Below are 27,268 nucleotides of genomic sequence, written 5' to 3'. Positions count from 1 at the left end.
ACTGCCATATGATCAAAGCACAAACAGACTGGACAACCAGGCAATGTGACTCTTTAGTCCCTGCACTTCAGGACAAGTGCTAGATGTGGCCCAAGCCTTTCCACATAATAAAATACCAATAGTAATGTAGTAGTGTTTTCATTATCTTTGTGGGGTAGGCCACTCAAACATGTTAATGACAATACAAACAGTTGACACAAAGGCGACAAACCTCTCAAGACAAGCAAAGTTCCAAATGATAGACAAATGATTATATAGAGTCAAAGATGATTGGGCTTGTGATACCAATTTCACACGGACTAATATGCAATGTCGACTAATACTGCATCATTGAACAGCTACAAAATGATCTCTGTATACTATTTATCATCATACTTGCCATCACCCTCATCCTCTCTGTCAACACCCCATAGCTGTCACATTCCTAGCATGGTTGTGGTTGTTCTTTCCAGCCCAGAGTAGTAGGCTATCTCATGGTTGCTCTCTATATGGCCAATTAGGAGCAGGCATCAATCTTGTACAGTATTAGGTTACTAAAATAGCAGCTATCCACGAATGGGGGTCTAATAAGGAAAATATGAAATGTTTGAGAGAGAGAGATTGGTGAGGAAGGATGGATGGAGCAAGGCAGCCTACACAGCGCTGTTCACCAGACATTGGGGCCGGGAGGGGAGTGTGGCCAAGCCTTTCGCTATTACTGACATTGGAAGAAAGTGGGGCATGATCAATTCACCATAAATGCTGTCTTGTATAGGCTACTCAGCATTTACGCACACATTAAATGATTTATTTGACATGTGTACACATTAATGATGACTGAGACGGCAGCGGTTTGTCCTGTTAGCCTATTTCCATCCACCTCATATCATGAAACGCATCACTGAAATCAATAACTGATTGTCGGCAGCTGGGCAGAGTGAGACAGAATCAAAGGAAGGAAAGCCAATCAAACATGCCTTTAATCGCGTCCCCAACAGTGTTTCAGTGCTGAAAACGAGGCGTTTGGAGATGGCAGCTATAGTCTACTTCCATGTTTTAATGTATGGAAAGAAACATATAATTTGATAAAACACACACACAGCTACAGACATTCCTGAATGTTCATAAAGACATCCACAGTTTGCAGGAAGATATCTCGGATGGTTAACTCGCATCATGACATAGGATATAGGCTACTCATTTTATGGTGAACAGCACGTCAGAAATACACTGAACGGGATCCAGAATACATGACACGCATTTTGGATACAATTTACTCCAGAGACAAACGAGATAAAAGCATTAAAATAATGATTATTCTTGGAAATCGTTGCTTAATAACGGTAGTTTATATGCTAGTGTATTGGTTTATTATAGGCGTATAATAACTTGGCAAAGCATAGGCTACATATGTAGGCTACATTCTCTCTCGTGAGCGCCCTAAATAAATCGAGGTGTGTGTTGCTAACGCACCTGTAGGTTAAGTACAGTACAGGTGTCACGTTTATTTTATTGCATCGTTTATTGTATTGTATTTATTTACCTCCCTTATTCCCCCTCCCTTCCTGACAACACAATAAACATAGGCTAACTGGTTATCAGCTACACACAAACGCACACATGTCCCAGACTCTTCTCGTTTCGTGCCATAAGAAAATGGGTTGCAAGGGGCGGTGGAAGTTACATCCTTACCACAGTCATCGCGCGATGCTCACACTGTCCAAATCTGACGTTAAATATTTTTCGGACACATTTCCGCGGATTATGCCTCCGTGCCTGTGCTGCTTTCAAATCCCCAGATATATGGTTCCCCCTGTCTCTCTCCTTTGCACATGTAAACGGCATAAGGGAGCGGGGCTACACCACTTTACCATAGCCTCCCCCTCTTTCGGATTGGAAGGTAATGGGTCTTAAAGAAACATCCTCTCAGCATTCTCCACATCTCTCTGTGATTTCCGCGTGCGCGCACACACACTGAGGCCAAACAAACACCTGATTTTATTACAAGTCCCCCTGACTGCTGCGCGCGATTCCCCCTGACTGCTGCGGTTATCTATGTCATGTACTGTTAAAATTGTGTTGATAAATGTTATAACTTTAATTAAATTATTTTATTGAGCATATATATCAGGTCCTCCGAGAGAGAGAATATATATATATATATGACCATATATATGAGGCAGAACATATATACATACAGTTGAAACACACACACACAGTTACTAACGAGAGAGATAACCTGATTTATAACACTTAGATTTACTAGACAGGAGAAAGACTATACCATATAGACATACTGACAAGACTGAATTAATATATATATATATATATATATATATATATATATATATATATATATATATATATATATATATATATATATATATATATTACACACAGTTACCCTTTATTTAACCAGGTAGACTAGTTTAGAACAAGTTCTCTTTTACAACTGCGACCTGGCCAAGATAAAGAAAAGCAGTGCGACACAAACAACAACACAGAGTTACACATGGAATAAACAAACATACAGTAAATTATACAATAGAGAAAGTCTATATATAGTGTGTGCAAATGAGGTAGGATAAGGGGGATGAGGCAATAAATAGGCCATGGTGGCGAAATTATTACATTATGGCAAATTAAACACTGGGGTGATAGATGTGCAGAAGATGGGTGTGCAAGTAGCGGTACTGGGGTGCAAAGGAGCAAAATAAATAATACATAAATTAATAAAACAAACTTAGTGAGGAGGCTTCTAATGTTAACATGCATGAAACCAAGGCTTTTACGGTTACAGAAGTCAACAAATGAGAGCGCCTGGGGAGTGGGAGTGGAGCTAGGCACTGCAGGGCCTGGATTCATCTCCACCTCACCAGAGGAAGAGAGGAGGAGTAGGATAAGGGTACGGCTACAGGCTAAAAGAACTGGTCGTCTAGTAGGTTCAGAACAGAGAGTAAATGGAGCAGATTTCTGGGCACGGTAGAATAGATTCAAGGCATAATATACAGACAAAGGTATGGTAGGATGTGGGTACAGTGGGGGTATACCTGTGCATAGAGTGACGATGAAAGAGATATTGTTTCTAGGAATATCATTTAAACCAGGTGATGTCACCACATGTGTGGTAGTGTTAACTAAGGCGTATTGAGCAGGGCTAGAGGCTCTACAGTGAAATAAGGCAATAATTACTAACCAAAACAGCAATGGACAAGGCATGTTGACGTTAGGGAGAAGCATGCGTAGCCGAGTGATCATAGGAGTCCAGTGAGTGGCTTCAGGCAGCTAGCGGACGGGCCATTGAGGGATGTCGCGATGGAAGAAAGTCTGTTGTGGCCCTCTCGTGCTGTGACGTCGGCAGACGGATCAGTAGGGCTCCGTGTGGTAAACCAGGCCAATTGGCAAAATAGGTATAGTGGCCAAAGAATTTGTCCGATGTGCTCTAGACAGCTAGCGTAATGTGTGTACAATGTGCTTTGTACATTCAGTTATACCAGCTCCAGTAAAGAGATCAGAGACTCGGTGACTTCTACATCCTTAGTAGAAGCAATTAACACAGCAGACAAAAACAAGGTTTGACCTCTCCTCAAAAATGGCTTCACTCCTGCTCCTCAAAAGGGGCAAAGACAGTTATTTTCTTGTTGTCATCTGCCACCACATAGAACATCTCATAATCTCTCTGTAACATGAATGGTTCCTTGAGGATAATATTTTCCTCTTCATCCAGGCCATGCGGTCTTCCCCATCCATCCCAATTACACTAGGGAGGGGAAAAGTTCCTTTAAATGTTTGGTGTTCACACCACCTTGCTGCCTCTAGGGTATCCCTGGGAAGAACATCTGCTTCCTTGAAGAAAAAGGAAGAATAAATATTAAGAGTATTGCCTCATTTGGTGATCAAGTCAAACACCCCACTTTCACAATACCACCATGCAAACAAAAGCCACTATTACTAAAGGGGTTTTCAGTGATATCTATAACTACTCAACAAGTCATCACAACTAGTATATCTTGCCATGCATCAAGCCTTCAGCATTACACACAGTACACTACATACCCAGTTCACAACTCCCAGTTCGCCATGCATTTTGTTTTCTGTATCGTCTAGAAAGAAAACAGGTTGTGGTCATTAAGTAATTTAAGGGAACCTCGAGGGATGTATGTACAAGAATGCACTTTTAGCTAATAGCCTACACAGTACCTGATCCCCTCGGAGCTGGGGGGGGGGGTGGCATCTTCTACATCATCCTGAAATATATTGGAGAGGGGGAAGTGGGGGTTAAGTCTTTAAACATTGGTTTAAGACTATACCACTCATCATATGACACCTCCAACCTGTAGTGTGTTTTCTTTTTGCTTCCTGTTTTGATCTTTCAACCTCCTCTTCAGACCTTAGTGAATGAATGATATACATTCAATATGAAAAAAATATTCAGGCGAGTCTGGCTACAGTGAAACAAATGATTTTAAGGATGCGAATGAAAAGTTTTTATGATGTTCAAGACTTACTGCATGGGAAAGTTCTGCAGGAGAATTAGGTACCACTATCACCTAATTTGCTGCATGATTTCCTTTGAAAAATAAAATCACACAATCGGATGGGTATCCAAAAAAACATTATATCCACTAGTGATGAGAATTTCATAATTTAGGCATACCTCCATTGCAATGTACAGAGCATACTGTAAGTTAAGAAATAGTAGGTTGTTCAGTTTGATAGTTATGATAACAATAATGATAATAGTAAATCATAATAATAATAATAATTATACCCCCCAGGAATATATTTCAGGATGTAGAAGACATCCCCTCCCCCAAGAAGTCACAGCATGTTACATCAGCATCCAGGAGTTTGATGTATGAATTGTGTATGTAGCGTAAATAATAATAACTTTTATCAATAACGATAGTGTGCTCTGCCTGCTGCAAGCACAGAAATAATAATAACTTTTATCAATAACGATAGTGTGCTCTGCATGCTGCAAGCACAGAAATAATAATAACTTTTATCAATAACGATAGTGTGCTCTGCATGCTGCAAGCACAGAAATAATAATAATTTTAATATGTTATAACAGAAAAATAACAACTTTTATAATATACTGAATAGCATCTACCACAGAAATAATAACTTTTATCCCCACAGATGTTTGACAAACCAGAAATAATAATAACTTTTATCCTGTGGTGCTGAACACAGAAATTTGAAAAGCATCTTACCATCAAAACAAACACTTTTATCCACAGTTGTTTGAGAAAAATAATAACTTTTTTCGATAGGCCCATGCTGCAAGCACAGGTGACAGTGTGCTCTGCATGCTGCAAGCACAGAAATAATAATGACGATAGTGTGCTCTGCATGCTGCAACTCAATAAAGGACAGAAATAATAACAACTTTTATCAATGGAATAATTTAAATGAATATGCTGCAAGCACAGAACATCATCTTTTATCACACCAAAAGTCCTCAAAGGTCCAGGGGACAAGATCTTTATCAATGTTACTGTGAACACAGTGTATGTAAATAGAGAAAAGTGTGTACAATTCAAATAATAATTTTTATACTCCAGCGTGCATAATAGTTTTGAACACAGTTGGAACTGAATTAGCTCAAGTATTTTTACAACATGATAGTGTGGTGCCTGCTGCAAGCACAGAAATAATAATAACTTTTATCAATAACGAGTGTTCGACTGCAAGCACAGAAATAATAACTTTTATCAATAACGATAGTGTGCCTGCATGCTGCAAGCACAGAAATAATAATAACTTTTATCAATACACTCACATGCCAAAACAGAAATAATAACTTTTATCAATAGCAAGTGTGTTTGCTGCAAGCACAGAAATAATAATCTTTTATCGTAAGATGTGTTGCATGCTTTTTCAGAAATTAACTTTTTCAGTTTGCAGTGTGGACAAGTTAAAATGACTTTCAGAAATAATAATAACTTTTATCAATGTAGTGTTGGGACCAGGTGATTTCATAACTTTTATCAATAACATTATGTAGGCTGTGAAGACAGAAATAATGTGTAACTAAGGGAATGTGGCATGCTGCAAGCACATTTAATAATAACTTTTATCAATAACGAAGTGCCTGCATGAAGCAAGCACAGAAATAAAATAACTTTTATCAATAACAGAAAACCAAGTGTGCTCATTTAAACCTAGGCAAGCTCAAGTAGGAAAAATTTTTATCAAATAAGATTCCTCTGCATGCTGAGCAGAAATAATTAACTTTTAGCTCACGATAGTGTGCAAATGCACAGAAATGCTAATTAACTTTTATCAATAATTAGTGTGTAGTTGGTCAGAAATAATAATAAAAATGTACCACTGCACTGGTATAACATGAATATCACAAAGTACATTATGAATAATGACAGTAATCTTTTATCAATAACGATACTTCCATGCTGTGCAGATATTTTTACCCATGCACAGAAATAATTACATTTGATCAATAACGACAGTGCGCATTCTGCCTGCTGCAAGCACAGAAATAATAATCACTTTTATCAATAACGATAGTGTGCTCTGCATGCTGCAAGCACAGAAATAATACTAATTTTATCAATAACGATAGTGTGCTCTGCATGCTGCAAGCGTTGATAATAATAACGTTTATCAATCAACGACAGTGTGACCTTGAATGCTGCAAGCACAGAAATAATAACTTTTATCAATGTTAGTGTCACGCATGCTGCAAGCACAGCAAACATTGAGCCCGGCCCCGGCGTTCGACTCTGCCCACATTGTGCCCGGCCCGAACTACACACTGAGGTCAGGAGCTTCTCTGAGAGACAGCTAGGCCATGTTGACAGACATACATACTTAACCATCATACCATGCATAATGCACACTGTAAGATGTTTGTCATTTCAACAGTAAAACACTGTAGAATGCACAGTAAAATGCTGTAAATGTGTTTTACAGCACATAAGACTTTTCCGCAATTTCAAAAGTAAAGTTAAACACTGTAATACTGTGTTGCAGAGCATTGTAAGACTACTTTTCTGTCATTGCAACAGTAAACACTGTAAAATGACCTTACATGAGTTTGATAGAATTAATGATGGTGCATTAAGGGCAATGTTGTGGTCGGGGAAAGTATCTTGCACATTTACATATTTTGAGGTGTACCTTGTAAGAGTCTATATTTGTTGCACCCATGAGTGAGAATGCTGTACCCCCACAGCATACAGTAAAAATACAGTAATACAAACTAAAAATCTACAGCAGTTCAGAATACAGTACCATAATGTATTTTTGGAGCAGCAAAAACCTTTTGTACGCTAGTGGGTGCATAGTATTGTTGTTTCTGACTCATTAACATATTTTTAGGGGTGTCTTGTAAGAGGCTATATTTGTTGTACCTGACGATTCTGGCGGATCCTTGCTGAATGGCGGCTCTGCCGGATCCTGGCTGAATGGCGGCTCTGCCGGATCCTTGATGAATGGCGGCTCTGGTGGATCCTGGCTGAATGGCGGCTCTGGCGGATCCTGGCTGAATGGCGGCTCTGGCGCATCCTGGCTGAATGGCGGCTCTGCCGGATCCTGGCTGAATGGCGGCTCTGCCGGATCCTGGCTGAATGGCGGCTCTGGCGGATCCTGGCTGACTGGCGGCTCTGGAGGATCCTGGCTGACTGGCGGCTCTGGAGGATCCTGGCTGACTGGCGGCTCTGGAGGATCCTGGCTGACTGGCGGCTCTGGAAGATCCTGGCTGACTGGCGGCTCTGGAAGATCCTGGCTGACTGGCGGCTCTGGAAGATCCTGGCTGACTGGCGGCTCTGGAAGATCCTGGCTGACTCTGGACTCGAGCAGCTCTGGACAGGCGGGAGACTCGAGCAGCTCTGGACAGAGGCGAGGCGCCACTGTAGGCCTGGTGCGTGGTTCCGGCACTGGTGGTACTGGGCCAAGGGCGGGGAGGAGAAACAGGGAGCACTGGGCTCTGGACACGCACAGGAAGCCTGGTGCGGGGGGCTGCCACCGGAGGGCTGGTGCGTGTAGGTGGCACTGGATAGACCGGACCGTGCAGGCGCACTGGAGCTCTTGAGCACCGAGCCTGCCCAACCTTACCTGGTTGAATGGTCCCGGTCTCCCTGCCAGTGCGGCGAGGTGGAATAGCCCACACTGGGCTGTGCAGGCGAACCGGGGACACCATGCTCAAGGCCATGTACGCCGGCCCAAGGAGACGCACTGGAGACCAGATGCGTAGAGCTGGCTTCATGGCACCTGGCTCGATGCCCACTCTAACCCGGCCGATACGAGGAGCTGGTATGTACCGCACCAGGCTATGCACCCGCACTGGGGACACCGTGCGCTCCACAGCATAACACGGTGCCTGCCCGGTCTCTCTCGCCCTCCGGTAAGCACAGGAAGTTGGCGCAGGTCTCCTACCTGGCGTCGCCATACTTCCTGTGTTCCTCCTCCCATACATTTTTGGGGCTGACTCTCGTGCTTCCATCCACGCCGCCGTGCTGTCTCCTCATACCAGCGCCTCTCCGCCTTCGCTGCCTCCAGCTCATATTTAGGGCTGCGATAAGAGGCGGACCAAAACGCAGTGTGGTTAAAGTTCATGGTTCTTTAATAAGAGACACATGAACAAACTACAAAACAATAAACGTGTCAAAACCGAAACAGCCCTATCTGCTGCAGCAAACACAAAGACAGAAAACAACCACCCACAAAACCCAACACAAAACAGGCTACCTAAATATCAGAGACAATGCCTAACACCTGCTTCTGATTGAGAACCATATCAGGCCAAACATAGTAATAACATACTAGACACACAGCATAGAATGCCCACCCAGCTCACGTCCTGACCAATACTAAAACAAGGAAAACACAAAAGAACTATGGTCAGAACGTGACACCTGCTTGCTCTAATCCCTTGAAATGTCTGTAAAATACTGTCAAAATATCTATCATACAGTTTATTAGTCACTTTTACAGTATTGTACTGTTTTTAATTGCTTTGGATATTGTAGTAATTTACAGGCCGCTGGCATCAAGTTACTGTGGATAGCTTAGTACTGTATTGGCACTATCCAGAGATAGTCAGAGAAATATATTCTGAAGGCCAGTGTATGCTTAACTACAACATTTTCAGTAATGGTTACAGAAATGTTTTACTTGCTATGACTGACGTGTGTTTTTTAACAACCTTGGTTGTAAGCACCTACTGTAAGTTGGTAAGAACAAGAGTGCCCACTAAATGACCAAAATGTAAAGGTAAATGTAAAAATAAAAACTTGCAAAGAACACTGGGTAATATGTGGTCATTACAGTAATATGCTGTAATTGTAATTGGTACTGTAAATTAGATTACAGTAACTGGCTCGGTAATGTAAAGTAGATTACAGTAATAATAATATATAATAATAATATATGCCATTTAGCAGACGCTTTTATCCAAAGCGACTTACATTCATGTGTGCATACATTCTACGTATGGGTGGTCCCGGGGATCGAACCCACTACCCTGGCGTTACAAGCGCCATGCTCTACCAACTGAGTAATATGTGTGGTAATGTACAATTTTACAGTAGTTCTACTGTAAAATAAATGACAGTAACTTACTGGAAAATGAATGCCAGTATGTTACTGTACATTTACAGGAAATGTTTTACAGTGCATAACATGATAAGAACCTAACAAATGAAAAGTGAATATAGTGTGCTTTAGGCTAGTTTGAATATAAACTCAGCAAAAAAAGAAACGTCCCTTCTTAAGGACCCTGTCTTTCAAATATAATTCGTAAAATCCAACTAACTTCACAGATCTTCATTGTGAAGGGTTTAAACACTGTTTTCCATGCTTGTTCAATGAACCATAAACATTTAATGAACATGCACCTGTGGAACGGTCGTTAAGACACTATCAGCTTACAGACAGTAGGCAATTAAGGTCACAGTTATGAGAACTTAGGACACTAAAGATGCCTTTCTACTGACTCTGAAAAACACCAAAAGAAATATGCCCAGGGTCCCTGCTCATCTGCGTGAACGCGCCTTCGGCATGCTGCAAGGAGGCATGAGGACTGCAGATGTGGACAGGGCAAAAAAATGCAATGTCCATGCGGTGAGACGCCTAAGACAGCGCTAGAGGGAGACAGGGCGGACAGCTGATTGTCCTCGCAGTGGCAGACCACGTGTAACAACATGAGGATCGGTACATCAAAACAGGATGGCAACAACAACTGCCAGAGTTACACCAGGAATGCACAATCCCTCCATCAGTGCTCAGACTGTCCGCAATAGGCAGTGAGAGGCTGGACTGAGGGCTTGTAGGCCTGTTGTAGGCATTGCTGGCAACAACGTCGCCTATGGGCACAAACCCACCGTCGCTGGACCAGACAGGACTGGCAAAAAGTGCAGAGAGAACAGTCTATGACTAGGGTGGCTGGAGTCTTTGACAATTTTTAGGGCCTTCTTCTGACACCGCCTGGTATAGAGGTCCTGGATGGCAGGAAGCTTAGCCCCAGTGATGTACTGGGCCATGCGCAATACCCTCTGCAGTGCCTTGAGGTTGGAGGCCAAGAAGTTGCCATACCAGGCGGTGATGCAACCATGCTCTCGATGGTGCAGCTGTAGAACCTTTTGAGGATCTGAGGACCCATGCCAAATCTTGTCAGTCTTCTGAGGGGGAATAGGTTTTGTCATGCCCTCTTCAAGACTGTCTTGGTGTGCTTGGACCATGTTAGTTTGTTGGTGATGTGGACACCAAGGAACTTGAAGCTCAACCTGCTCTACTACAGCCCCATCGATGAGAATGGGGCCGTGCTCAATCATCTCCTTAGTGTTGATCACGTTGAGGGAGATGTTGTTGTCCTGGCACCACCCGGCCAGGTCTCTGACCTCCTCCCTACAGTCTGTCTCATTGTTTTTTGTGATCAGGCCTACCACTGTTGTATGTATCATCTGTAAACTTAATGGTGGTGTTGGAGTCGTGCCTGGCTCTGCAGTCATGAGTGAACAGGGACTACAGGAGGGGACTGAGCATGCACACCTGAGAGGCCCCTGTGTTGAGGATCAGCATGGCTGATGTGTTGTTACCTACCCTTACCACCTGGGGGCGGCACATTAGGAAGTCCAGGGTACAGAGGGAGGTGTTTAGTCCCAGGGTCCTTAACATAGTGATGAGCTTTGAGGGCACTATGGTGTTGAACGCTTAGCTGTAGTTAATGAATAGCTTTCTCACATAGGCGTTCCTTTTGTCCAGGTGCGAAAGGGCAGCGTGAAGTGCAATAGAGATTGCATCATCTGTGGATCTGCTGGGGCGGTATACAAATTGGAGTAGGTCTAGGTTTCAGTGATAATTGTGACTTTCAAAGCATTTCATGGCTACAGACGTGATTGCTATGGGTCGGTAGTCATTTTGGCAGGTTACCTTAGTGTTCTTGGGCGCAGGGACTGTGGTGGTCTGCTTGAAACATGTTGGTTTTACAGACACAGACAGGGAGAGGTTGAAACTATACTTGTACAAATAACTTTTTTGTTTACAAATATGTTTGTAATTTCGCTTTTTAGTTTGTAAAATGGCCTCTACATGTTTGTAATTTGAACTCACTGCACCAATTATAAATATTTAATAATAATATAATTATAATAACAGATATGGGATATTCATTTGAACCAGCTTGCATCAGCAGTCAAAATAACACTGCAACAATAGAAAATGTAAATTATGTGAATTATAATTAATGGAATATTTTTTGTCAGGGTTGAAACATTTTTCGTTAGGGCAAATCAAGTCTGATATTTAAAAGTATAAATTACTAACTTTAGAAGCCTTTTTAAACCTCAAATACACTACACATTTTCATTTTCTGCTATGCAGGAAAAATCTCAGCAACAAAAAAAGTGATCAAATTAAGATCCTACATCTGTAAATAGTTGTTTGCATCTTTTATCTTTTATGTTACTCTATTATAACGCGGGAGTCTTTTTTCTTTTAAGATATGCATGACATAAAAGTAGGCTAAACTATCCATTCCGGGCTGAGTACGGTATTGTAATGACAATTATAGTCAATACAATATGACAATACTATTATTATATGTTTATTACATGCATTAGTTTGCAGTTTGTAAATGTAGTTGTCATGTTGTATTCTGAATATGTTGATGTGTGAGTAGTAGACCATGTACATACTAGCCTATATTCAATTCCATTGCATTGAATGTTCTTTAAAATAAATAAACTAACAAGACATTGTTTGATATAAATGTAGTTTCCACATATGCTATCAATATCGGTATAGCCTATCTCAGGTAAACAAATAAACTGGTTGAGTTTGGTACAGTCAATTCAGAAGGTAGGGCTGTTTTTAAGCTGCAACAGAGCCCAGCAAAGTGGTGATGTAATGTGTTCTCAGGCAGTGATGTCATTGACTGAGACACAGCAAAAAATGTCAAGTGACAAGGGCGTTTAAAAAAATAACAGTGCAATTCTGCATTAGGCCTGGTCAGAGAAGAGTTAATTAACCAGAGGGAGTAGGAATCTAGAAGACCAGTGTTGAAGGAAAGAAAGCACTATTGACGAAACAAGAGCAAAAACATGCATTACTCCCACGTATGTCATTAATGTTCCTAATTTGATAATAATAGTTTCAGTGCAACCCATGGTAATGGCAAATATATGTTTATTCATTAAGACATTTGAGATACAAATCACAAGCACAATTCATGTTAAACAGTAAGAATAATAATATGTGATTTGTGAATAATAAACCCCCATCCAACTGTGATACGTGTGTATTTGCTCAGTGTTAGATATGTAAACTGGGTGGAATGACTCTGCAACCTCAGACATTTAACATGTAGATTAGTTTATAGCTAGTACCGTAGCTTAAATTATATTCATACTACAAACGATCAAAATGTGTACATATAGTATATACAGATTTTAGGATGAATTCCATGTATGTACTTTTCTTTTGGTAGTAGTATATCCTGATCATAGATTTATTTTCTGATCAATACTTCCAGGATATAACATGAAAAAATAACTTGAGATGTTTAACTGTTTTTATTGGTAAACATCAATATCTCTCCCTGAAACGTGATCCTATTGCATCATTCTCCTATTCTGACAACAGTTCCATTCCCCCAATTTCTCTCTTCTCTTCTCCTCAATACACTATTTCCCTCTTTAACTTTTATACTCCCCCATCTTGCTCACGACTCTAGTCTCTCTTGTTCTACATATGTTTTGTCATCCTCAATTTTTGTGGTCTCTCTATAAACTTGTCCGCCGTACTGTTACTCTCCCTCTTCCAAACGAGGCACTTCGACCCACGCTTTCACCCTCATATAGGCCTAAAGATTTGGTTTTGGATAGGCTACCTCTTTTTTTGGACCACCTCTCCACCTAAACTGATATTACCCACATTCAACTCTGAAGATCCCTCCTGTTCTACCTCCATATCTACTGTCTCAACTCTTCCACAATTTCCTTCTCCTGTTTTTGCCCTTCAACATGTATCCATAGAGGGAGCCTGTTCTGATTCACGATTATCCGACGATTCGGGAATAGCTTTCCTTGATTCCTTACTTTTCTTGATTTTCCCTTGACTCTCTTGACTGGGTTCCTCAGTTGCTTTGGACAAGGCGCCATTGTCCGGTATCTCTTCATAGATGCATAGGTCTGGTTTGGTTGATGCACATGATGTTTGATTACCAGATTGTGTTAGTTGTGCGTTCAGGTCCATAGATGTTGAGTTTTGCTGCTCATTGGTTGTAGCGATGTCTCCACTATCGTCTGTGGCTGTACCATGACTTGTGGAGGATTCTGAATGGTGGCAACCTTCAATTTGTTGATATGTTGGTCTTACCACACTATAGGTCACTTCATCTGCTCTTGAAATCTCACTGGTTGCCCCTCCAGCTTCTCTCCCTGATTGGATACTGATTGCCCATCAGTCATTGTAATGTCTGTGTCTGATAGATTGATGTCACTTGTGATTCTATAGAAGAGGGCATGATTTTCCAACATTTTCTCTGAACTTTCACTGACAGAAAATGTGTCGCCATTGGAATTCACGGTTTCCTCGTGGCACAACGACTCTATTCCGTGGTCTCGTAAAGGTATGAACACTCGCCGCTGATTGGTTAAGAGGACCCATTCTGCTCTCCGATTGGTGGACAAAGAACTGCTTTCCCCATGATTGGTTGAGAGTTCTTCTTGGTCCTCCTCGTGTTCTTCCTCCCTGCACCTACTCTTGAGTCGCTGGCCTCCATCGGTCTGGTATACAGTCATCGAGGATATCTGACCGTGGACCGTTTCTTTTTTATGTTTCATGATACCCTTTTTCTTTCACTCGGACCTTCGAGTTGTGTTTTGTTCCTAATATGACATTCATGGCCTTTCATATGTCCCTGTCCCTCATCTGCATAAAGTAGTGTCTCTCCAGGGTTGGGAGGTTCTCCTGTACCTACATAGAACTACTATGGCACCAGCCTCCCCGCATACATCCTCATAAGGTACAGAAACTGAAAAGTACAGAAAGTTCTGGAATTGGTGTGATTTTTTAAAATGTAGTAAAGTGTAGACTGTATATTAACGAGAGTAATGTAGCAGAAAGGACAAACTTTCAGGATACATTAAAAAAAATAACTAATCGAGTGTTTGTACCTAAGCATTATGGCTAAATTAGTACCTGACATCTCCCTGCTATTTCTGGCCTTGACATAGGTTTGTGTAGAAGGGGTGTTGTGGAGCTCCTGTTTCTCCCTCCTGGTCAGTGGATGGCCGGTCGCCATGGTACTCTCTCTGACTGCACTGAGAAAGAGCACGAGAGATAGGGAGGAAGAGCAGAAAGAGGAGGTGGAAGAAAAGCCCTGAGATTAAAGCTAGATTTGTAGATGCATGCAAACGCATAGGAAAAACACATGACAAGAACATATAGCAACACAGAGACAGGTTTATGGACATGGGAGTAAGAGTAATTGATTTCCCTTCTAAGTGTCTCTCTACATAGTGAAACATATTGAGCACACACACACACACACACACACACACACACACACACACACACACACACACACACACACACACACACACACACACACACACACACACACACACACACACACACACACACTGTCACTGATATTCATAAGTTGTAGAATCAATGGATGTATTCACTAATCAGTTCAATGACATCTACCAGAGTGTGAATGGCATGCTTTATTCTACTAGAGTAAAAGGCCAGGTAAAACTGTGATAAGACCTAACGTGTAACAGTTGATTGGCGATCAGTAGCTAATTAGCTTATAAAAGCCTTTAATAGAATATGACACGTTGTCTTCAACCAGGATCTCAGCGATCACTGCCTCATTGCCTGTATCCGCAGTCAAACGACAACCCCTCATCACTGTCAAACGCTCCCTAAAACACTTCTGTGAGCAGGCCTTTCTAATCGACCTGGCCCGGGTATCCTGGAAGGACATTGACCTCATCCCGTCAGTTGAGGATGCCTGGTCATTCTTTAAAAGTAACTTCCTCACCATTTTAGATAAGCATGCTCCGTTCAAAAAATGCAGAACTAAGAACAGATATAGCCCTTGGTTCACTCCAGACCTGACTGCCCTCGACCAGCACAAAAACATCCTGTGGCGGACTGCAATAGCATCGAATAGTCCCCGCGATATGCAACTGTTCAGGGAAGTCAGGAACCAATACACGCAGTCAGTCAGGAAAGCTAAGGCCAGCTTGTTCAGGCAGAAATTTGCATCCTGTAGCTCCAACTCCAAAAAGTTCTGGGACACTGAAGTCCATGGAGAACAAGAGCACCTCCTCCCAGCTGCCCACTGCACTGAAGGCTCGGTAACATGGTCACCACCGATAAATCCATGATTATCGAAAACTTCAACAAGCATTTCTAATCGGCTGGCCAAGCCTTCCGCCTGGCTACTCCAACCTCGGCCAACAACTCCGCCTCCCCCCCCCGCAGCTACTCGCCCAAGCCTCTCCAGGTTCTCCTTTACCCAAATCCAGATAGCAGATGTTCTGAAAGAGCTGCAAAACCTGGACCCGTACAAATCAGCTGGGCTTGACAATCTGGACACTCTATTTCTGAAACTATCCGCCGCCATTGTCGCAACCCCTATTACCAGCCTGTTCAACCTCTCATATCGTCTGAGATCCCCAAGGATTGAAAGCTGCCGCAGTCATCCCCCTCTTCAAAGGGGGAGACACCCTGGACCCAAACTGTTACAGACCTATATCCATCCTGCCCTGCCTATCTAAGGTCTTCGAAAGCCAAGTCAACAAACAGGTCACTGACCATCTCGAATTCCACCGTACCTTCTCTGCTGTGCAATCTGGTTTCCGAGCCGGTCACGGGTGCACCTCAGCCACGCTCAAGGTACTAAACGATATCATAACCGCCATCGATAAAAGACAGTACTGTGCAGCCGTCTTCATCGACCTTGCCAAGGCTTTCGACTCTGTCAATCACCATATTCCTATCGGCAGACTCAGTAGCCTCGGTTTTTCTGATGACTGCCTTGCCTGGTTCACCAACTACTTTGCAGACAGTGTGTCAAACGGAGGGCATGCTGTCCGGTCCTCTGGCAGTCTCTATGGGGGTGCCACAGGGTTCAATTCTCGGGCCGACTCTTTTCTCTGTATATATCAATGATGTTGCTCTTGCTGCGGGCGATTCCCTGATCCACCTCTACGCAGATGACATCATTCTATATATTTCCGGCCCGTCCTTGGACACTGTGCTATCTAACCTCCAAACGAGCTTCAATGCCATACAACACTCCTTCCATGGCCTCCAACTGCTCTTAAACGCTAGTAAAACCAAATGCATGCTTTTCAACCGTTCGCTGCCTGCAACCGCGCGCCTGACTAGCATCACCACCCTGGATGGTTCCGACCTTGAATATGTGGACATCTATAAGTACCTAGGTGTCTGGCTAGACTGTAAACTCTCCTTCCAGACTCATATAAAACATCTCCTATTGAAAATCAAATCTAGAGTCGGCTTTCTATTCCGCAACAAAGCCTCCTTCACTCACGCCGCCAAACTTACCCTAGTAAAATTGACTATCCTACCGATCCTCGACTTCGGCGATGTCATCTACAAGATCGCTTCCAACACTCTACTCAGCAAACTGGATGCAGTTTATCACAGTGCCATCCGTTTTGTCACTAAAGCACCTTTTACCACCCACCACTGCGACCTGTATGCTCTCGTCGGCTGGCCCTCGCTACATATTCGTCGCCAGACCCACTGGCTCCAGGTCATCTACAAGTCCATGCTAGGTGAAGCTCCGCCTTATCTCAGTTCACTGGTCACGATGGCAACACCCACCCGTAGCACGCGCTCCAGCAGGTGTATCTCACTGATCATCCCTAAAGCCAACACCTCATTTGGCCGCCTTTCGTTCCAGTTCTCTGCTGCCTGTGACTGGAACGAATTGCAAAAATCGCTGAAGTTGGAGACTTTTATCTCCTCACCAACTTCAAACATCTGCTATCTGAGCAGCTAACCGATCGCTCCAGCTGTACATAGTCTATCGGTGAATAGCCCACCCATTTTTACCTACCTCATCCCCATACTGTTTTTATTTATTTACTTCTCTGCTCTTTTGCGCACCAATATCTCTACCTGTACATGACCATCTGATCCTTTATCACTCCAGTGTTAATCTGCAAAATTGTAACTATTCGCCTACCTCCTCATGCCTTTTGCACACAATGTATATAGACTCTCTTTTTTTCTACTGTGTTATTGACTTGCTAATTGTTTACTCCATGTGTAACTCTGTGTTGTCTGTTCACATTGCTATGCTTTATCTTGGCCAGGTCGCAGTTACAAATGAGAACTTGTTCTCAACTAGCCTACCTGGTTAAATAAAGGTGAAATAAAAAAATAAAAAATATAACTGATTTAAGAGATGAGATGAAATGACCTGTACTGAACAACAAGTCCACATCAACATCTCATTTTATGTTCCTCCTTATGACCTGCTCCCAACACTCTTCTTGTAGAGTCATGACTCCCATCCTCCTGTCTTACTCTGGGAACAGAGGCCACACACCCATTTTCCACCACGGCCCAGTCACACGCCTGATGGGGTTTCAGGGCCTCCGCAGCGGTCTTTGCCTTTGTCCAGGGGTCGTCTCTGGAGGACTTGGTGGTGACATTATGGCTCTGCTGCGCACTAGTTGCATTGAGCCCAATGGAGTTTTGTTCCTGCCTCTCTGAAGTTATCTCCTGTAGAGCCTTAGCCAACCGTTGGGCTGGTGGCTGCTCCTGGCTCATCTCCCTTATCTCTGCCTGGGACCAGTTGGAATTTTGATCAGGTGTCTCGAATAAATGCCTGGTCTCGAATAACAATGCAGCCCTGGTGGTTTCTGGAGTATTTTCTTGCTCTTCTCTGTCAATCTGTGTTTCATCCCTGAAAGAATCTGCTCAGGCAACGGAGTGGCCAGCTCATGAAGAGGCTCCTCCACAGAAACGGGTCAGGCAATCAGAAAGGGGGCCTGAAGAAAAAAAGTGAGATTTCCCCTGAATGACTCATTCAAGTGAAAAGGTCTGCATGCGTGCAAATACAGGTAACTGCCAAAATAAAGGGAACAAATGATTAAATGATGGCTAAACAGTACAATGAAAGCATGCGATTCACACAGGTGTGGTTACTGAGTTAATTAAGCAATTAACATCCCATCATGCTGAGGGTCATGAATAAAAATGGCCATTAATAATGACCATTATTGTGGCTACTTTGGCTCAGTGGCTTTGAAAGAGAGGCCTCAAAAGAGGATAGGGGGGTTAAAGTTGTATGTATGTATGTACAGTTGAAGTCAGAAGTTTACATACCCCTTAGCCAACTACATTTAAACTCAGTTTTTTCACAAATCCCGACATTTAATCCGAGTAACAATTCCCTGTCTTAGGTCAGTTAGGATCACCACTTTATTTTAAGAATGTGCATGGTCTGAAGAATAGAAAGAATTACTTATTTCAGCTTTTATTTCTTTCATCACATTCCCAGTGGATCAGAAGTTTACATACACTCAATTAGTATTTGGTAGCATTAAATAGTTTAACTTGGGTCGAACGTTTCGGGTAGCCTTCCACAAGCTTCCCACAATAAGTTGGGTGAATTTTGGCCCATTCCCACTGACAGAGCTGGTGTAACTGAGTCAGGTTTGTAGGCCTCCTTGCTCGCACACACTTTTTCAGTTCTGCCCACAAATTTTCCATAGGATTGAGGTCAGGGCTTTGTGATGGCCACTCCAATACCTTGACTTTGTTGTCCTTAAGCCATTTTGCCACAACTTTGGAAGCATGCTTGGGGTCATTGTCCATTTGGAAGACCCATTTAAGACCAAGCCTTAACTTCCTGACTGATGTCTTGAGACGTTGCATCAATATATCCACATAATTTTCCTAGCTCATGATGCCATCTATTTTGTGAAGTGCACCAGTCCCTCCTGCAACAAAGAACCCCCACAACATGATGCTGCCACCCCCGCGCTTCACACGTTTGGGATGGTGTTCTTCGGGTTGCAAGCTTCCCTTTTTTTCCTCCAAACAAAATAAAAGGTAATTATGGCCAAACAGTTCCATTTATGTTTCATGAGACCAGAGGACATTTCTCCAAAAAGTATGATCTTTGTCCCCGATGTGCAGTTGCAGTGGCTTCTTCCTTGCTGAGCGGCCTTTCAGGTTATGTCGATATAGGACTCGATTTACTGTGGATATAGATACTTTTGTACTTGTTTCCTCACATCTTCACAAGGTCCTTTGCTGTTGTTCTGGGATTGAATATGCACTTTCGCAGCAAAGTATGTTCATCTCTAGGAGACAGATCGCGTCTCCTTCCTGTGCGGTATGACAGCTGTGTGGTCCCATGGTGTTTATCCTTCCGTACTATTGTTTTTACAGATGAACGTGGTACCTTCATGCATTTGGAAATTGCTCCCAAGGATGTCTACAATTTTTTTCTGAGGTCTTGGCTGATTTCTTATGATTTTCCCATGATGTCAAGCAAAGAGGCATTGAGTTTGAAGGTAGGCCTTGAAATACATCCACAGGTACACCTCCAATGACTCAAATGATGTCAATTAGCCTATCAGAAACTTCTAAAGCCATGACATAGTTTTCTGGAATTTTCCAAGCTGTTTAATGGCACAGTCAACTTAGTGTATGTAAACTTCTGACCAACCGGAATTGTGATTCAGTGAATTATACGTGAAAAAAATCTCTCTGTAAACAATTGTTTGAAAAATTACTGGGCCATACACAATACCCTCTGTATTGCCTTGCGATTGGAGGCCAAGAAGTTGCCATACTAGGCAGTGATGCAACCATCTGTAGAACTTTTGGAGGATCTGAGGACCCATGCCAAATCTTTTCAGTCTCCTGATGGGGAATAGGCTTTGTCATGCCCTCTTCATGACTGTCTTGGTGTGCTTGTACCATGTTAGTTTGTTGGTGATGTGGACACCAAGGAACTTGAAGCTCTCAACCTGTTCCACTACAGACCCATCAATGAGAATGGGGGAATGCTCGGTCCTGCTTTTCCTTTGTCTTGACCACGTTAAGGGAGAGGTTGTTGTCCTGGCACCACACGGCCAGGACTCTGACCTCCTCCCTAAAGGCTGTCTCATCGTTGTCGAGGATCAGGCCTATCACTTTTGTGTCATCTGCAAACTTGATGATGTTGTTGGAGTCGTGACTGGTCATGCAGTCATGAGTGAGCATAGTGGGTTTAGAGGGGAAGTACAGGAAGGGACTGAGCAGGCACCCCTGAGGGGCTTCCGTGTTGAGGATCATCGGGGCGGATGTGTTGTTCCCTACCCTTACTACCCGGGGGCAGCCCATTAGGAAGTCCAGGATCCAGTTGCAGAAGAAGGTGTTTAGTCCCAGGGTCCTTAGCTTAGTGATGAGCTTTGAGGGCACTATGGTGTTGAACGCTGAGCTGTAGTTAATGAATAGCATTCTCACATAGGTGTTCCTTTTGTTCAGTTGGGCAGTGTGGAGTGCATTAACAATTGCATCATCTGTGGATCTGTTGTGGCGGTATGAGTCTAGGGTTTCTGGGATAATCATGTTGATTACCAGCCTTTCAAAGCACTTCATGGCTACATACGTGAGTGGTAAGGGTCGGTAGTCATTGAGGCAGGTTACCTTAGTGTTCTTCGGCACAGGGACTATGGTGGTCTGCTTGAAACATGTTGGTATTACAGACACAGACAGGGAGAGGTTGAAACTATATATACTTGTACAAATAACTTTTTTAGACTTTTAGACTCAGTCAGGGACAGTTTGAAAATGTCAGTGAAGACACTTGCCAGTTGGTCAGCGCATGCTCAGAGTACACATCCTGGTAATCCATCTGGCCCTGGGGCCTTATGAATGTTGACCTGTTTAAAGGTCTTACTCACATTGGCTACGGAGAGCGTGATCATACAGTCATCTGGAACAGCTGGTGCTCTCATGCATGTTTCAGTGTTACTTGCCTCGAAGCGAGCATAGAAGTAATTTAGCTCGTCTGATAGTTTTGTGTCATTGGGCAGCTCATGGCTGAGCTTCCCTTTGTAGTCTATAATAGTTTGCAAGCCCTTCCACATCCGACGAGGATCGGAGCTGGTGTAGTACGATTCAATCTTAGTCCTGTATTGACGCTTTGCCTGTTTGATGAAAGCGGCAGCTCTACTCTTTAGCTCAGTGTGGATGTTGCCTGTAATCCGTGGCTTCTGGTTGGTGTATGTACGTGCGGTCATTGTGGGGACGACGTCATCGATGCACTTATTGATGAAGCAGGGTCTTGTAGATGACCTGGAGCCAGTGGGTTTGGCGACGAGTATGAGGCGAGGGCAAGCCAACGAGAGCGTACAGGTTGCAGTGGTGGGTAGTATATGGGGCTTTGGTGACAAAACGGATGGCACTGTGATAGACTGCATCCAATTTATTGAGTAGGGTATTGGAGGCTATTTTGTAAATGACATCGCTGAAGTCAAGGATTGGTAGGATGGTCAGTTTTACAAGGGTATTTTTGGCAGCATGAGGGAAGGATGCTTTGTTGTGAAATAGGAAGCCAATTCTAGATTTAACTTTGGATTGGAGATGTTTGATGTGAGTCTGGAAGGAGAGTTTACAGTGTAGACACCAGGTATTTGCAGTTGTCCACATATTCTAAGTCAGAGCCATCCAGAGTAGTGATGTTGGACAGGCGGGCCGGTGCAGGCAGCGATCGGTTGAAGTGCATGCATTTAGTTTTACTTGTATTCAAGAGCAATTGGAGGCAACGGAAGGAGAGTTGTATGGCATTGAAGCTCATCTGGAGGTTAGTTAACAGAGTGTACAAAGAAGGGCCAGAAGTATACAGAATGGTGTCGTCTGCGTAGAGGTGGATCAGAGACTCACCAGCAGCAAGAGCGACATCATTGATGTATACAGAGGAGAGAGTCGGTCAAAGAATTGAACCGTGTCACCCCCATAGAGACTGCCAGAGGCCCAGACAACAGACCCTCTGATTTGACACACTGAACTCTATCAGAGAAGTAGTTGGTGAACCAGGCGAGGCAATCATTTGAGAAACCAAGGCTATCGAGTATGCCGATGTGGTGATTGACAGAGTCGAAAGCCTCAGGTCAATGAATACGGCTGCACAGTATTGTTTCTTATCGATGGCGGTTAAGATATTGTTTAGGACCTTGAGCGTGGCTGAGGTGCACCCATGACCAGCTCTGAAACCAGATCGCATAGCGGAGAAGGTATGGTGGGATTCGAAATGTTCGGTAATCTGTTTGTTGACTTGGCTTTCGAAGACCTTAGAAAGGCAGGGTAGGATAGATATAGAGTAGGGAGAACAAGTATTTGATAACCTGCAAAATCAGCAGTGTTTCCTACTTACAAAGCATGTAGAAGTCTGTCATTTTTATCATAGGTACATTTCAACTATGAGAGACGGAATCTAAAACAAAAATCCAGAAAATCACATTGTATGATTTTTAAGTAATTAATTTGCATTTTATTGCATGACATCAGAAAAGCAGAACCTGAATGTGATTTTCTGGATTTTTGTTTTAGATTCCGTCTCTCACAGTTGAAGTGTACTTATGATAAAAAATTACAGACCTCTACATGCTTTGTAAGTAGGAAAACCTACAAAATCGGCAGTGTATAAAATACTTGTTCTCCCCACTGTAGGTCTGTAGCAGTTTGGGTCAAGAGTGTCCCCTCCCTTTGAAGAGGGGGATGACCGCAATTGCTTTCAAATTTTGGGGAATCTCAGACGACACGAAAGAGAGGTTGAACATGCTAGTAATAGGAGTGGCAACAATTTCAGCAGATAATTTTAGAAAGAAATGGTCCAGATTGTCTAGCCCGGCTGATTTGTAGGGGTCCAAATTTTGCAGTTCTTTCAGAACATCAGCTGACTGGATTTGGAAGAAGGAGAAATGGGGAGGCTTGGGCGAGTTGCTGTGGGGGGGTGCAGTGCTGTTGACCGGGGTATGGGTAACCAGGTGGAAAGCATGGCCAGACGTAGAAAAATGCTTATTGAAATTATCAATTATAGTGGATTTATCCGTGGTGACAGTGTTTCCTATCTTCAGTGCAGTGGGCAGCTGGGAGGAGGTGTTCTTATTCTCCATGGACTTTACAGTGTCCCAGAACTTTTTTGAGTTTGTGTTGCAGGAAGCACATTTCTGATTGAAAAAGCTAGCCTTGGCTTTTCTAACTGCCTGTGTATATTGGTTTCTAGCTTCCCTGAAAAGTTGCATATCACAGGGCCTATTCGATGCTAATGCAGAACACCATAGGATGTTTTTGTGTTGGTTAAGGGCAGTCAGGTCTGGAGAGAACCAAGGGCTATATCTGTTCCTGGTTCTACATTTCTTGAATGGGGGCATGCTTATTTAAGATGGTGAGGAAGGCATTTTCTTTTTTAAATAACCAGGCATCATCTACTGACGGGATGAGATCAATATCCTTCCAGGATACCCCGGCCAGATCAATTAGAAAGACCTGCTCGCTGAAGTGTGTCAGGGAGCGTTTGACAGTGATGAGTGGAAGAGGGGGGTCAAAATCAAAAGTAACAGTCAGTATCTGGTGTGGCCACCAGCTGCATTAAGTACTGCAGTGCATCTCCTCCTCATGGACTGCACCAGATTTGAACACGGACATTCCTGTCTTGCTGGAAATCCCGCACAGAATGAGCAGTATGGCTGGTGGCATTGTCATGCTGTAAGGTCATGTCAGGATGAGCCTGCAGGTAGGGTACCACATGAGGGAGGAGGATGTCTTCCCTGTAGGCACAGTGTTGAGATTTTATTCTGTATGGCTTTTCAATCAATTAGGTTAGTATTGTGGAGTAACTACAATGTTGTTGATCCATCCTCAGTTTTCTCCTATCACAGCCATTAAACTATGTAACTGTTTTAAAATCACCATGAATGAAATCCCTAAGTGGTTTCCTTCCTCTCCAGCAACTGAGTTAGGAAAGACGCTTGTATCTTTGTAGTGACTGGGTGTATTGATACACCATCCAAAGTGTAACCTCTTAAGACTCTAGGGGCAGTATTGCATTTTTGGATAAAAAGACGTGCCCGTTTTAAGCGTGATATTTTGTCACGAAAAGATGCTCGACTATGCATGGAATTGATAGCTTTGGAAAGAAGACACTGACGTTTCCATAACTGCAAAGATTTTCACTGTGAGTGCCCTAGAACACAAGCTTTAGGCAAAACCAAGATGTTACTGCAACCAGGAAATGAACAGGATTTGCTACGCTTTTGCATTGTCTCCTTATATGGCTGTGAATGCCCCAGGAATGAGCCTAATCGTTTCCCCAAGGGGTCTGCAGCATTGTGACGTATTTGCAGGCATATCATTGGAAGATTGACCATAAGAGACTACATTTGCCAAGTGTCCGCACGGTGTCCTGCGTGGAAATTGGTGCGCAAAACTCAGCTGCTGGTATTTTTCCATGTGATTCAGACAAAAACCATGCTTCCACGAACGGCATATCAATGAAGAGATATTCGACAAAACACCTTGAGGATTGATTCAAACAACGTTTGCCATTGTTTCGGCCGATATTATGGAGTTAATTCGGAAAAAAGTTTGACGTGTAGGTGACTGAATTTTCGGTTCGTTTCGGTAGCCAAATGTGATGTACAAAATGGAGCCATTTGTCCTACACAAAGAATCTTTCAGGAAAAACTGGACATCTGCTATGTAACTGAGAGTCTCCTCATTGAAACATCTGAAGTTCTTCAAAGGTAAATTATTTTATTTGATTGCTTTGCTGGTTTTTGTGAATATGTTGCGTGCTAAATGCTATGCTAAATGCTAAGCTAGCTATCAACACTCTTACACAAATTATTGATTTTCTATGGTTCAAAAGCATATTTTGAAAATCTGAGATGACAGTGTTGTTAAGAAAAGGCTAAGCTTGAGAACAGGCATATTTATTTCATTTGCGATTTTCAGAAATCGTTAACGTTGCGTTATGGTAATGAGCTTGAGCAGTAGTCACGATCCCGGATCCGGGATGAGAGGTTCTAATAGGTTTTAATAACTTTACCATACTGAAAGGGATATTCAATGTCTGCTTTTTTTAACCCATTTACCAACAGGTACCCTTCTTCGCAAGGCATTGGAAAACCTCCCTTTGTGGTTGAATCTGTGTTTGAACTTCACTGCTCGATTGAGAGATCTTACATATAATTGTATGTGAGGGGTACAGCGATTAGGTAGTCATTGAAAAGTCATGTTAAACACTATTATTGCACACAGAGTGAGTCCATGAAACTTATTGTGGGACTTTTTTTTAGCACATTTTTACTCCTGAACTGTAGGCTTGCTATAACAAAGTGTTTGAATACTTATTGACTCAAGACATTTAAGCTGTTCATTTTTCATTAAATTGTAAACAATTCTAAAAACATAATTCCTCTGACATTATAGGGTATTGTGTTTAGGCCAGTGACACAAAATCTCAATTCAATCCAAGTTAGATTCTGGCTGTAAGACAAAAATATTTGGAAATACGCGTGAATACTTTCTGAAGGCACTGTTGGTATGTATTAACTTTCTGTGTACACAGTGTATGTTCTTTGTTCATGTATACTAAATAGTGTATATGTAGATCAAGTTCTGTTGTGCACATTCTATGTATATTCACAGGGTACTGTACCTTTCCTAAAGCTTTTTGTCCACTTGAAATATGGTGGAAGGGAGGAATATACAGGCGTGGGCTAGGGATGAAAAGCAACGTAAAGATTGAGATAATTAAAGAATTAAAAACCCAACCTTAATTAACTTCCTCTTTAATTATATTATGCTGTCTACGTTTTAGCTTTACCTTGTCACAATGAGACGAAATGACACACCACAAACTCATGAATCATTCTATTATCTAAGTCTTTACCCAGCATCTATACATTTAGAAGTATTGTGGTAGAATAACACTACAAATAATTAATTGTTTCCTCCTCACACTGGTAATTGTTTGCCACCTCTCAGTTCCTGGAGTGTGGGGAGCGGACTTAAACTCCAGCTTGGGTGACGCAGGGGCGTAATCGGTCTGTGGCATGAAGGGAGGATCATCCTGAGTCGAAAGTCAACCCAGCACACTGGTGTGTGGAGTCGCGACCCCAATTGACCTTTTCCCAAAACATTTTGTGGGCTTGGGTGGTGTGTTAGGATCAGAATGGAAGGGGAGGGAATCCTTGTCTGTCCGTTCCCTCATTCTGCTGCTAAACTCTATTGGGCTGGATGTTTTGGTCGATGGACAATAGCACAGAATGCCAAAGTCATCACCCCCCTTAGACAATTCACCCAAAATAACCGTGTGACTTTCTAAATGTGCTTGGTGACAGAGACAGTGACAGGTGGCAGATGTCTAGATACTAATGTCATAGACTGTTCTAGTCATAGACTGTTTTCTCTGCTACCACACGGTAAGCGGTACTGAAGCGCCAGGTCTGGGTCCAAGATGCTTCTTAACAGCTTCTACCCCCAAGTCACAAGACTCCTCAACATCTATTTGCATTGCCCCCCTTTTTTATGCTGCTGCTACTCTCTGTTATTACCTATGCATAGTCACTTCAATAACTCTACCTACATGTACATATTACCTCAATCACCTCGACTAACCGGTGCCACCGCACATTGACTCTGTACTGTATATAACCTCACTATTGTTATTTTACTGCTGCTCTTTAACTATTTCTTACTTTTATTTCTTTTTTTTAAAGTTATTTTTCTTAACTGCATTGTTGGTTAAGGGCTCGTAAGTAAGCAT

The 27,268-nt window shown here is 42.7% G+C and overlaps 1 pseudogene; it reads right to left on the bottom strand.

Annotated features, from left to right (window-relative positions):
• Positions 1 to 1,916, bottom strand: part of LOC118357600 (liprin-alpha-3-like) — a 60,040-nt pseudogene extending 58,124 nt beyond the window's left edge.
• Between the last annotated feature and the right edge of the window lie 25,352 nt (positions 1,917 to 27,268).

Source organism: Oncorhynchus keta, chromosome 24 (assembly GCF_023373465.1).
Source record: "Oncorhynchus keta strain PuntledgeMale-10-30-2019 chromosome 24, Oket_V2, whole genome shotgun sequence".
Classification (NCBI taxonomy): domain Eukaryota; kingdom Metazoa; phylum Chordata; class Actinopteri; order Salmoniformes; family Salmonidae; genus Oncorhynchus; species Oncorhynchus keta.
This window is presented reverse-complemented; position numbering and strand designations above follow the sequence as displayed.